General features: G+C 31.6%; 2 long non-coding RNA genes and 1 pseudogene across 2 annotated transcripts in view; 2 read left to right on the forward strand and 1 right to left on the reverse strand.

Moving 5' to 3' along the window:
- The window catches only part of LOC102155485, an 88246-nt gene that overhangs the window by 60457 nt on the left and 13548 nt on the right, over positions 1-14241 (forward strand). Inside the window, exon 6 of the long non-coding RNA XR_005371581.1 lies at positions 13544-13596. This is a non-coding gene — a long non-coding RNA (uncharacterized LOC102155485). The remainder of the gene's footprint in view (positions 1-13543; positions 13597-14241) is intronic.
- The window catches only part of LOC111090327, a 38835-nt gene that overhangs the window by 10370 nt on the left and 14224 nt on the right, over positions 1-14241 (reverse strand). The window lies entirely within an intron of this gene.
- Positions 5709-6083, forward strand: LOC119869560 (annotated as a pseudogene).

Genomic DNA, 14241 nt, shown 5'->3' on the forward strand with positions numbered 1-14241 from the left:
GAAAAACTATAAGTCAAACCACTGAAAATAGAAGATCATCAATGCTAACATTGTATGTACCTAATATCAGGCCCTCAAATTACATAAAACAAATGTTTACAGAAATAAAATGAGAAGTAGACAAGTTCAGTGCCATAACTGCATATTTTAATATATCACTGTCAGCAACTAATAAAACAAGTAAATATCTGTAAGGGTATAAAATATCTAAAAAATATCATCAACCAACGTGGCCAGATGAACATATGTAGGACCCTATGCCCCACATTTACACAATGCAATCCTTATAAATTCATATGGAAGATTTGAGAAAATAGACCTTTTACCAGATTAACCCTCCACTAGCACAGATAATATGCTATGCCATAGAGAAAGTTTCAACAAATTTCAAAGAACTAAAATTATACAGAGTATTTTATGTGACCATTGTGGAATTAAACAAGAAATCAATAATAGAAAGATAACCAGATCTTCAACAAATTATTTGAAAGTATGCCATGTACTTCTAAATAAGTCACATGTAAAGAATATTTCATAATAGAAATTAGGTATATTTTTAAGCTGAATGAATACATAACACATAACTTCTGGAATGCAGCTAAAACAGTTTAGAAGGAAATTTCTGTTTTTCAGTGTAAAAATACATAAATTTTTGTTCAATCATTATATGTTCATTAAAACCATATTGAGATACAATTTAATAACTTTGTTATATTGTTAGAAGCTAAAAATTCTCATAGTAGTTAAGTATTGACATAAAAACCCAGAACAACAGGAACTCTTACAGTAGTGATTTGGATATAAATTATAATAACCACTTGGAAGAAAAAAGACTGATATGTAGCTGAAACTATATTTATCTTATAGTTTAGGACTTGTACTCAGATATATATGTTAAAGACCTTTATGCTAGATATATACTATACTTAAAAAATGTTTTCAAGAATAGCAACTTTTTGTAAATTTTAACAACAGGGAAATGAACTGAATATGTAACAAAGTCCCATTAGACACTGAAAAATAATGGATACGTGTTTAGTTATCAGCATGAATTATTGTCAGAAAAATAATGTTCAGTAGAAAAAACTGAAATATACATATAGAGAGCAAGAGATAAATATTTATTTTATAGAAATACATATGTGTTGTTTTCTAATCATTTATGATACTTTAAGTGTCATTATCATTTACATAAGGTTGAAATATAAGATTCAAACAAGCAGACACTATTATATCTATGTAATAAAAGGATAAATAAATACATGGAAATATTCAACATCAAATTCATGACGCAGAGAGCAATACAATCTAAGAGTGGTACCTGGGCCTCCAGAATGCTGGTAACATTTTATTTCTTGAACTATATAGTGTATACTGTATACAAGTTATACCAGTCTTTATCTTTTGTATTTTTACATAATCTAGAATACTTTTAAGATACATAATAAAAGTAAACATTTCCAATTTTTTACTTAGTGAATACATTGATATTTGCCCTTATGTACAAATATTTCATTGTTTCAGCTTAAAAATAAATTTGTTTACCTGAAATATATATTAAACAGTATCAAATGTCCCTTTAGTATTCAATGAGATGATTTAGTTTCTTCTTTTGCCTCTTGATTATATTTTAGACTACCTAAAATTAGACTATCTTCAATTATTGTATATAAATTCTCAGTAAAGCTGTCATCATCATTCCACATATAGCTAGATTAAGCGACAATGATCTATTGTGTTTCTCCTCTTACATTTCTACCTATATTGATAGGATGATGATGTCTTTGTAAAATGAAGTAAAAATACCTCCTCATCTTTCTAACCTGCAACAAATATCCAATAATTTGTAATGTAATGAGTGAATATTCATTCTGGGAATTATTCTTTGTTTAAAATTTGATTTTAAGCGGCCTTCCTGCCGCTTAACTTATATTTAACTTACCGCTTAACTTTTATTTAACTTAACTTATATGAACTTGTATTTATCATATACATGTTTCATGACACAGTCCCAAACTGATAAAATATAGGTCTCTCTTTGCTTTATTGGCCAGCAATTGACAAACTTCCTTGCACTCATCACCCAAGATAAGAGCTAGCAAGAAATTACATCCATTTCTCTATTCCTCCCTCAACCTAGATAATCTCTGCCCCACACACAGGAGATACCCACTCTTTTGCATTCTTTGTTTGTGATTTGCTTCTATACTACAGTTTTAAAATCATGTTTTTATATTTCTAAAAACTGACTGCTTAGCTTTAATTTGTTTTCTCTTTAGAAAAGTTTCATGTTTTATATAGCTCTCTATAATTGACTTTCTTCAATCAGTAACGTAATGAAAATATTTATGTGTTCTTTAATACAGCTCTATTCATTCAATTTGACCACTATATAATATTCAATCATGTGAGCATACTGAAATGCATTTATCCAGTTGCTTGCCAATTGCCATTCGGGTGGATTATTTTTATTCTTTGAAGAAGATAAATTTGGAAAGCTATCTAGTCTCTGTATAATTTTTATGATATATCTCAGATGACTTTTGATAAGGCAATTTATGCTCATATGTCAACTCTGATTTATATTTCTTACGGAATCCATCTAAAAGTATACATTAATTTCATTCACATTATAAATCTGCATAGTACATTGGTTCACATGCATTATTTTTTAAAAACTAGAAAAACTAAGTTAAGAAAGAAACAAAGAAAGAAACCAGCCATAATCATCCCATCTGGAATTATATCCTCTAAATTCATCAAGAAACATGTTGCTGCATGAGCTTCCAGACTTTTTTCTATCCATATATTTTGTCTCTCAAAAATCAGTTAAAAGGAAAATATTGTTAGGATGTCTATTTTAATCTTTCCTTGTTAATACTGCCTTACTTTGTAATACCCATGACATTATAGGATTTGACGTATGTATGTATCAGAGAAAAAATTGAACAAGTTCTTTGATACTAAAACAGTTGAAGTTTCATTTTGTTACTGCATTTATTTCATGAATGACCTTGTCATGTCCTTTACCCATTTTCTTTTGTTATTCATCTTTTTAAAAATCTCTAATGAATTTATATTTGAGGAATATTATTAAATTTTTATGTAGGTTATAAATGTTTTGACTTTCCATTTCTCTCCTTTCTAAGGAGGCACTTATTTATATTTGTGTGGTACTTAAATATTTAAATTTATATATTTATGAACATACAAAATTTTATTTGATTTCTGATTTTGCTATTTGACTTTTAAAAATCTTCTCAGTTGGCTAAAATGTAAATACATAGTTACCTGTTTGTTTACTTGTAGTTATCAGGTGTGCTAGGCAAGAGGGGAATATATTACATTTAAGTTTTTTTTATTTGATCAAAAGTTTAACCTCCATTCAGGTGCAACTCTGCCTCTCTCCAAAATCTATTTTGTGTCAAGGAGTAATGTCATTCCCTTGCCAGATCCCTAAGTATAGCTACTATGCCTCTCCTCAGTGCTGTTGCTCTTAAATACCATTCTATGAAGACAAAGAATCTACCTGGTGGGCTCCCAATTTTGCCAAATCTGCCCTTATCCTTAGCTCTCACTCTTCAGACTTTAAGAATCAAAGGGTTTCTGCCATACCTTGAATTTGAAATTCCTATTCTTCCTTTGGAAGTGCTAGATCCATTGGAAACAAATTCAAAATGCACACACACACACACACACACACACACTGAACAGTTCAAGAGATATGTTTCAATAGTTAAATATACATATTTCTCACAGTTCTGGTAGCTGGAAGTTTAAGAACAGGGTACCAGCTTGGAGATGAGGGTCCTGTTCCAGGTATGACTTTTAATTGTATTCTTACATAGCAGAAGGGATAAGAATCTCTCTGGATCATTCTTTATAAGGCACTACTCCCATTCATGCAGATTCCACTCTAATGACCTAGCACTCCCTAAGCGTGCCACTTCTTATTACCATTATCTTTGTGGTTTAGGATTTCAATTTACGAATCTGGGGGGACACAAACATTCAGACCATAGCATTATATGCAACAGAAAGTTTTTTCAATGTTATCCTTTGGATAGCCTTTAAGCTGATATACATGCCACAGGATTATCCTGATGTTTAAATTCCTATAGTTATTTTATAGTAATTGAGAAATGACATGCAAAATGCATTTTTTCTACTTCTTTTCTCTCTCATTACATGCAAATGTTAAAATGGAAATTTTTAAGTGTGGCACTGAAATAATGTGAGAGATTAAAAATTAGATTATATTAAATCAAGGGAAAATTCTACAAGGATGTAAAAATAAACTCATGAATTCTCAGAGAGAAAAAAAGGAAATGAAGGAATACAGTGAAAAAGAGGAAAAGAAGAGTTAGTACATAGGATTCAAGTAATTGTCTTAGAAAGATCTTAATGTAATATACACTATTTAAAATCTATAAATTAAGCAGAAAGGATAAAAGAAGAGGTAAAGAAATATAGTAATAATTTTGCTTTTGTAATTAATTCATGTACCTGCAATATAGTTCAGGGACATAGATTTATATAAAAAGACCAAAATAGGGGATCCCTGGGTGGCTCAGTGGTTTAATGCCTGCCTTTGGCTCAGGGCGTGATCCCGGAGCCCCGAGATCGAGTCCCACATCGGGCTCCCGGCATGGAGCCTGCTTCTCCTTCCGCCTGTGTCTCTACCCCTCTCTCTTTCTATGTCTATCATGAATAAATAAATATTTTAAAAAAGACCAAAATAGAGTTTTTTTTATTGAACCCAAACTAGGGAAAAATTAAATTACCTCATGCTTATTGCCATTATCATTCTGTAATAAGACAATGGTTTTCTGCAGCAAACTCTAACCCCCTATATTTAAGGGTAATGTGTGTTATCTTTGTCCATGATGAAAGGAAAATCTCAAGTGGCTTCAGCAGCTTCCACAGCTCTTGAATTCATAAAGAGATCTTTAAGAGTCATATAATAGTGGACAGAAGTGGTCCATGAAGTGACAATTTGTCTGAGTTCACATAGAAAGTAGGTAAAACTTAAATCCAGATATCCTAGCCTGACTCAAAAATTTTCCTTTTTAATCTCTTGGTATTCACCTTTCCCCATACAGATTTTTATTTAATTTATATTAATGCCTTTTCAAGAATGTACACCAAATATTAATCCTATAATATGCATATGTGAATTTAGCAAACAGAATTCTACAGTAGAATAAATGAAGTTAAATAGCCTTTTTCAATGATATATATATAGGAAAAGTCCTTATGGACGAGCACTGAAAAAGTCTTTAAGATGTGCTATATTATATGATGCTTTTCAAACTTATTTAACCACCTCATACTCATGACAAACTAAGTTCAATTTAGCAGAAGGAAGGAAATAATAATGATCAGAGCAGAAACAAATGAAATAGAGACCATAAAACCAATATAGAAAATATCAATGAAACTAAGACCTGATTTTTGAAAAAATAAGCAAATACTGGCAAACCTTTATCTAGACGCAGAAGGAGAGAAAGATTCAAATAAATAAAATGAGGCATAAAGGATGATTTTATATAATCAAATATATGAAGCATAAAAGATGATTGTATATAATCAAAAAATGAGATAAAAAGAGTATCAATTTCGGTACTACAAAAATTGAAGGATAGCTTTTTGTCTGACATCTTAGAGAGGCTGCAGAGGTGGACGCTGATTAATCTCCTAGCTTTGTAATGCCACTCAAGGATGACAAGAAAAAGAAAGATGCTGGAAAGTCAGCCAAAAAAAAAGATAGAGACCCAGTGACCAAATCTAGGGCAATCCCAAAAAGAAAAAGTGGTCCAAAGACAAAGTTCGGCACAAGCTCCATAACCTGGTCTTCTTTGACAAAGCAACATGTGACAAACTCGGTAAGGAAGTTCCCAACTATAAGCTTATAATTCCAGCTATTGTCTCTGAGACAGATTTGAGGTTCCCTGGCCAGGGCAGTCCTTCAGGAGCTCCCTAGTAAAGGAATTATTAAACTGGTTTCAGAGCACAGAGCTCAAGTAATATACACCAGAAAAATGAAGGGTGGAGATCTTCCAGCTGATAGTGAAGATGCATGAACAGATCCCATCAACTGTACATTTTATAAAATAAAAAATAAAATATTTATTAAATAAAAAAATTCAAAGGCTGGTAAGAGACTACTATGAACAATTTTACGCAAAAAATTGGATAACCTAGTAGAAATGGATGAAGACTTCAATATATATGAGGTCCCAGGAGTGAAGGATGAAGAAATAGAAAATCTGAACAGATTAATTAAGACTGAAATTGAAGCATTAATCAAAAATCTCCCAACAAAGAAAAGTTTAGGATCAGATGGTTTTACAGGTGACCTCTACCAAATATTTATAGAATGAACAGCAATATTTCTTAAACTCTCCCCAAAAAATTAAAAATAAAAAAGTACTTTCAAAATCATTTTATGATACCAGTATTAGCCTAATACCAAACCAGATAAGGACATTGCTAAATTAAAGGACTAAAGTACATATTAGATGCAAAAATTCTCCACAAAATACTACCAAACTGAAATCATCAGACCATTAAAAAAAAAAAAAAGAATCATACTTTACAGTCAAGTGGGAAATATTCCTGGGATGCTACATGGTTCAACATACACAAATGAATAAATATGATACACCACGTTCATAGAATAAAGGATAAAAATCATATGATTATCTCAATACAGGCAGGAAAAGTATTTAACAAAATTCAACATCCTTTCATGTTAAAAACTCAGCAAATTAGGTATATAAGTAATGTACATCAATATAATAAAGGCCATATATGAGAGGTCCTTAGTTAGCATAATATTCAAAGGTGAAAGGATGAGGAACAAAGCAAGGAACCAGGAACAAAGCAAGAGTGCTCACTCTAACCATTTCTGCTCAACATAGTACTGGAAGTACTAACCAAATCAATTTGACAAGAAAAAAGAAACAAAAAAGCATCCAAGTCAGAAAGAAAAAAGTAAAATTGACTCTCTAAATGATATGTTCTTATATATAGAAAATAATATATACTCCACTAAAAATTGTTAGGACTAATAAACTAATTCAATAAATAAAATTGATATATAACTATCAGCTGCATTTCTATACATTAACAATAAACTACCTAAAAACAAAATAAAGAAAACAATCCCATTTTTAATAACATCAAAAATGATCAAATACTAAGGAATACATTAATCAGGAAGTGAAAGGTTTGTACACTGAACTCTAAGACATTGATGAAAGAAATTAAAAAAGAAACAAATCAATGGAAATATATTCTGTGTTCATGGATCAAAGAATTAGTATTGTTAAAATGTCCATACTACTCAAAACCACCTATAGATTCAATGGAATCCCAATCAAAATTTCAATAACATTTATCACAGAAATTGAATAAACAATCCTAAAATTGGGATCCCTGGGTGGCGCAGCGGTTTGGCGCCTGCCTTTGGCCCAGGGCGTGATCCTGGAGACCCGGGATCGAATCCCACGTTGGGCTCCCGGTGCATGGAGCCTGCTTCTCCCTCTGCCTGTGTCTCTGTCTCTCTCTCTCTCTCTGTGTGTGTGACTATCATTCATAAATAAATAGAAAATAAATAAAAAATAAAAAAAACAATCCTAAAATTTATATGGAACTTCAATGACCCTGAACTGGCAAAACAATCTTAAGAAAGATAAACAAACTAGAGGCACCATGCTTCCAAAGTTCTGACTATATTACAAAGCTTTGATAATCTAAACAGTACAGACAAATGGAACAGAATTGACAACCTAGAAATAAATCTACCACATGTCATCAACTAATTTTCACTAAGGTACTAAAAATACTCAGAGAGGAAAGAATAGTGTTCAATAAGTGTTGCTAAGAAAATAGATATTCATATGCAAAGAAATTGGACAGGTAACAAAAATTAACACAACATGAATTGAAGACTTAGATATAAAACCTAAAACAATAAAACTCCTAGAAGAAAACATAGGGAAAAAACTCCTTGATATTAGTTTTGGCAATAATCTTTTGCATATGACACCAAAGCACAGGCAACAAAAACGAAATAAATAAGTAGGACTATATCAAACTAAAAACCTTCTGCATAACAAAAGAAATAATCAACAAAATGAAAGGGAAAACTATAGAATAGGAAACATATTTGTAAATCCTCTATCTGATGAGGGATTAATACCCAAATATATAACAAACTCATGCAACTCAATTTAAAAAACCCATGATTTTAAAATGTGCAGAAAATATGAATAGATAGTTTTCCAAAAGAGACATACAAATGACCAACTGTGTATGAAAAGATGTTCAGGGGATGCCTGGGTGGCTCAGCGGTTAAGCATCTGCCTTCGGCTCAGGATCAAGTCCCACATTGGGCTCCCTACGAGGAGCCTGCTTCTCCCACTGCCTGTGTCTCTGCCTCTCTCTGTCTCTCATGAATAAATAAATAAAATCTTAAAAAAAAAATGCTCAGCATCACCAATCATCAGCAAAATACAAATCAAAACCACAATGAGAGGGGTGCCTCAGTGGCTCAGTCTATTAAGAGACAGTCTCTTGATTTCAGCTCAGGTCATGATCTCAGGGTCTTAGATGGAGCCCTGAATTAGGCTCTGTGCTCAGTGCAGAGTCTGCTTGAGACTCTCTCTCTCTCTCTCTCTCTCTCTCTGTCCCTCTCCCTGTCCCTCTCCTTGCTCTTGTGAAATTAATTAATTCTTTTAAAAAACTACCATGAGACATCACCTCACACCTGTTAGAATGGATCAAGCTCCCCACAGGGAGCCTACTCTTCCATCTGCCTGTGTCTCTGCCTCTCTCTTTCTCATGAATAAATAAATTTTATTTTATTTTTTTAAAAAAAGACAAGAGACAAGAAATTCTGGCATGAATATGGAGAAAAGGAATCCCTTATGTACAGTTGGCAGGAATGTAAATTGCTGTAGCCACTATGGAAAACAGCATGGAAGTTCCTCAAAAAAATAAAAATAGCAATATCATGTGATTCAGCAATCCTACTTCTAGGTACATATCCAAGGAAATGAAATCACTATCTCAAAGAGATATCTGCACCCCCATTTTTATTGCAGTATTAATGACAACCACCAAAACCACCACCAAAAAAAAAAAAAAAAAAAAGAGAGAGAGAGCATGCCTACATCAAATAAACTAGGTAACCCAGTGTGGCCATGTGCAGCGAGTCAGGCACTGGAGTTTAGCTGTTTACTGCCCTGTGAATGCAGTGAACTACTTGATGAGCCACCCATGGGCTCTGTCAAAGCAACATGTAACTTCACTCTATAGGGTCATGAAAACCAGCTCATCTATTCCATACCAGCAGATGACCAGGGTGTGGCTTCTTACCTTATTTCCACTGTCTTTCCTTCCCCCTACCATTAAATGTGGAATATATTTCCACTTAAGTTAACCAGAATCAAGTTCAGTTGCCACAATCACATATTCTTAACTGATAAAAATATTCATGATTTTATTCTTTAAATATAGTACTGTCGACTTAATTCAGTGACAGTTATAATCACCTGAAGTCCTTTTACATAGCTTAATGTATTTATCACCTGAATATATGCACTCTTGTCCAATGTTCCTGAATTTCACTCTAGAATATTCATTAAAAATGGAAGATCTACTAATTTATTTAATCATAAAGACTTTGGGACTTGAATTACTGCTATAGTTACATTGATATTTCTCCCACCATGGTGTTTAAATTTTCATTCATATTCTTTTTCCTATTTAAATGAAATATTTCCTTTTTGAAGGGTCCACATTTTTCTTCAATTATCTAAACTCTATTTTAAGATAATACAGGTACTTTACCTTATAGCAGATAATCACATAAATATTAAATTATTGCAAATATTAATATATTGTAATGTGTTAATTTATTATGTTAGATCTAGAATTTTTATAATAGCAATCCATCATTTATAATCTATGAATAAAATACACAATAACAAGGGTGGGACTTTTTTAAAGTTGGAAATTCAAATTTGGGAAAGGTCTTAACAAAAAGCTTCAATATTCACAACTGATTTTCTCACAAATAGCAGTTTTGTATTTGCTTTGGTTGTTCTCTTTTTTTTTTTATTAAATCCTATAACTTGAAAGAAATATGCAATCAAAGGCACTTTTGGAGATAAGATAGCACCGACTGAAGAACACCTTTATAGTCTCCTAAATATAAACTACAAAAATAAGTTTGTCTTGAGAAAGAACATGTTCCTTAGACTGTAAGATATGAAAATAACACATTTTTAAGTTTTTAGTTTTTACTGTTGGGAGGGAGAAAAGTACCCAATACATCTAAAAGAGCCCTACACTATAATCTGGCAGTCTTTAATTATGTAGACTGCCATTTTAAAGAGTCAACATAGTGGAGAAAAGTATAGTAGACTTTGAAATAACATGGATTGGAGTTTAAATTGTTCAATTATACTATATATAATCTATGATGCATTTTTTTTCATATTTCATGATTTCTAAAGAAAAAAATTCAGCAATTACTGTCATCCAGTCATGATGTAGTTGTCATTGCTTGAACATGAGTAAGCATCAGAAGTTTTAGTCAAAAATAGCAGAACGGATCTCTGAGGCTGGGAAACTAATAAACACAATGGTTAAATACATTTTAATTCTAGAAGGAAGTGATTGTGAGGAAGAGGTGGGATTAGTGGTGACTTGATACGTTTAATAATAATGATGGAATAGAACAGTTGTACATACTTACAAAGCTAGCTTTAGAGTTCATAATAAAAAAACTTTGAATTCCTTTATGTATTCCTTAAAAAATGCTGTTCCATTAACTTTATGGAATTACAGAGTATTATAGAGCTACTGAGGACTATAATACATATGGAAACACAAATGTGGCTTATTCTGCATCAATATGTTGATTCAGAAAAATCAGACTGTGAATACAAAGAAAATTTAAGAATGTCTTACCCAATCTATTTCACTCATATTTTCCTTTTAAATATGTAAAACATACATATATGAGCATATATATGTCAAATTAAGCCTAAAGAAGATCCTTCAGTATACACACAATTTCAAGTCAGAACAAAGTATGACATATAATGCCACAGCATAATTAATAGCATCAATTTAGTGGTATGTAAGATAATGGTGCATCTTTGAAACAATGCATCTTGAATTGGATCATACCGTATTTATTCTTTTTACCTTGGTCAATTTTTTTAATCCCGCCTCAATTTCAGTTTTCATATTCATAGTGTTTTTATGAAAACTAGAAGTCCTCTGTCTTAAAAAGTCTGTCCTATGATATACCTTCAATACACAGTTATTACTATTATTTTTATTTATTAAAATGCCCACATTCTCCATTGAATAAATAGCTGGGACCCAAAATACAATTTTGAAAATAGATTATTATTGTTTTTTTCACTTGTATAATTGCATAAATATACTGTTTACTATCCCTATTATAGTTCTTTATACTAAAACTCATGACAAACTCTAAAATGGTCCTCATTCCAAATATGATTGAATACCTCTCCTTTACAAAAAATGATAGTAGCATCAAAAACTTCCTGTAAGTAGTCACATTTTGGGGGGAGGCTATCATTTGAGTGTCAAAATTTTTAAAAAATATAGTAAGGCACTATTTTTATCTGTTCTTTTAAAATAACACTATTTTGGACTGGCACTTATTTTCACAAATTCAATAGGTAGAACTGATTATAATCTAAATCAGTTTTGTGATAAAGTGAGTTTCAAGTTTTTCTTTTTATAAATCTTTGGACTTAGTTGCAAGTTTCACCTTTGTGCTCTAAACTTTGATAATCAAAATTCAATGGCCAAGTATGTGTCTAGAAAGACATTATTGTTATGGAATAGCATTCATAAAAGGTGACAACTGGCAATATGACAACATAAGACTGCAGATGAAACATCCTTTAAAAATGACAAATCCCTTCTAGAAAAAGTAGCTAGCAAAAACAAAGAAGATAATTATAAGTTATAAAAGTGTCCAGAAAGAATTTATGATTATATTTTCCTTACTGGCTAGCCGATTTAACAAGTGAGGAATGAAAAGGATGAGGCAGTCATCTTTATGACCCAATAAAGTGTAAGCTATTAGTATTCTACATTAATCTATAGATAAATATTTTATTCTCATATATTTTCCAAGAGCACTTTAATTGGTCACACATGTCACTGGGCACCCTTGAATATGCTCAGAATCATTTGAAGACTGAGGGTTGAAGTGTCAAGTTTCCACTTAGCATAGGTGTGAGTAAATTTGTAAAACTGAGGATCTTATTATTAATATATCATTTATACTCACCGGCCAGTGAATATATATCAAAGAATTCTAAGTTGTCATAATTTACACTGTTGAAGTAATTTTAACAATCATAAGGAGTCATAGCAGCAAACTGTTTCTGTGGAAAGCAGTATCTGTCACCACTTGTCCCCAAACCCCCTGTGTAAATATGAATCTATGTTCCCGTTGTGCCAGCTGGCAGAGAATATGAATATAACCCAGGTGGCCCTTATTACATTTCAAGTTGGAAAAGAAAGTGTGTTGCCTTGGTAAGGAAGGGATGGAAAGAAATTAATACTAACAGATTTTTTTTTTAACCTAAGAGATTCATGCCATGCTTTTACATTCTTTTTTTAAATTGACACTTAGGAGTTTCACTTCAGAAAAAAATGCATAATAGAGGAAATTGGGGAAATGGGATAAAGAATCACCATCTGCACATGATTTATTTTATATTATTTTTTATTACTCTTTTGGAAGCTAGATGAAGTTAATTCTATATAATATCTTATTTTTAACTTAACATTCATATCAAATAATTTTCCATGCTGCCAACTTCACAATGACTAATTTAACAATGCAAAATAATTAATCAAAGGTATATTCCATGTTTATTTATATTTGTATTCCTTTTTTAATTTATAAATGACACTATAATACCTATAGAAGCTTTGATATTTTGAGACTTTTTAATAAGCAGAGTATCATACTATTATTTTATTTTGTTTTAATAAGATTTTTAGTGAGATTCAATTTGACATATATTTATAAAGAAGAGCTGTGACTTCCCTATTATTACCAAAGTGTAGATTTGAGGAAGGTACTGAACCTCCCTTAGCTTCAGTCTCTTTACCAATTTACATGGAAACATGTTTTTACTTCACATGGATTTTGTGAAGCTTAGACTCTGTGCAGACCCCAACATCTAGAGGCTAATTCATCTCCTTCTCAACTTTCTCTTCTCCACTTAGAGTGTGTTCTTTTTGAAAATTGGCTGATCATAGAGAAATGCTTTACTTACTTTATTACTATTTATTTACTTTATTATTTTGCTTATTATATTTATATTAATCATGTCACAGCTGCAGTAATTGTTTTTCAATGTTAAGCTTTTTGTTTATGTTAAATGTAGACTGAAATACATATTTTTTAAGGAGGCATTCATTTGAAAGGTTTGATAAAAATTTGCTTTACCTTTCTTCTTAATTTTTGCAGGCTTAAAAATATAATTCTTCAATCATTAAGAAATATAAATTTATAATTTCAAGGTAAGAATTTAAGTGGTTCTGAATGGGTTGTTTTTTTGTTTTTGCTTTTTGGGTTTTTTTTGCCACTTGGTTAACAAATATTTCAGAGAAGTTACTGAGTAAGGGTTCTCTTCTCCATTAATTTATGACTCTCTAAGTGATTCTAGTTTTGCTGTTGTTGTTATTCCATCTCTTTCATCGTCCACCAATACCAACCGTGGCACTGTAAAAAGACTAACCTTGCCTAACCAATACTGAGAACATTTTTTAGTGGTTTCTGTAATGGGTTTTATACACTATTGATTCATTTTATATGTATCAGTGAAGGATAAACACATAACAATAGACATAACAATGGCAAACTGACAGGAATTTTGGAAGAACATTCCTCAGGGATTACATGAAAGTTTTACATTACCAATGCCCCTAAGGCTGGCTCAGAGCTGGTCTTCCATAATAATAAGCTGATATTTGTTGAGGGCTTACTATGAATGGGCCAAATATTACTCTAAATGCTGCACATGTATTATCATTTTTCCCTTAATGTAATCTTTAAATTATCTCCTAATGACCTATGAATTTGCTCAAAGAGCCAAAGGACACTATGGACAAAGAACCAAAGGAAACCAGGAGAACAATGTCTCAAAAAATAGACAATGTGAATAA

This window comes from Canis lupus, chromosome 16 (genome assembly GCF_011100685.1).
Source record: "Canis lupus familiaris isolate Mischka breed German Shepherd chromosome 16, alternate assembly UU_Cfam_GSD_1.0, whole genome shotgun sequence".
Classification (NCBI taxonomy): Eukaryota; Metazoa; Chordata; class Mammalia; order Carnivora; family Canidae; genus Canis; species Canis lupus.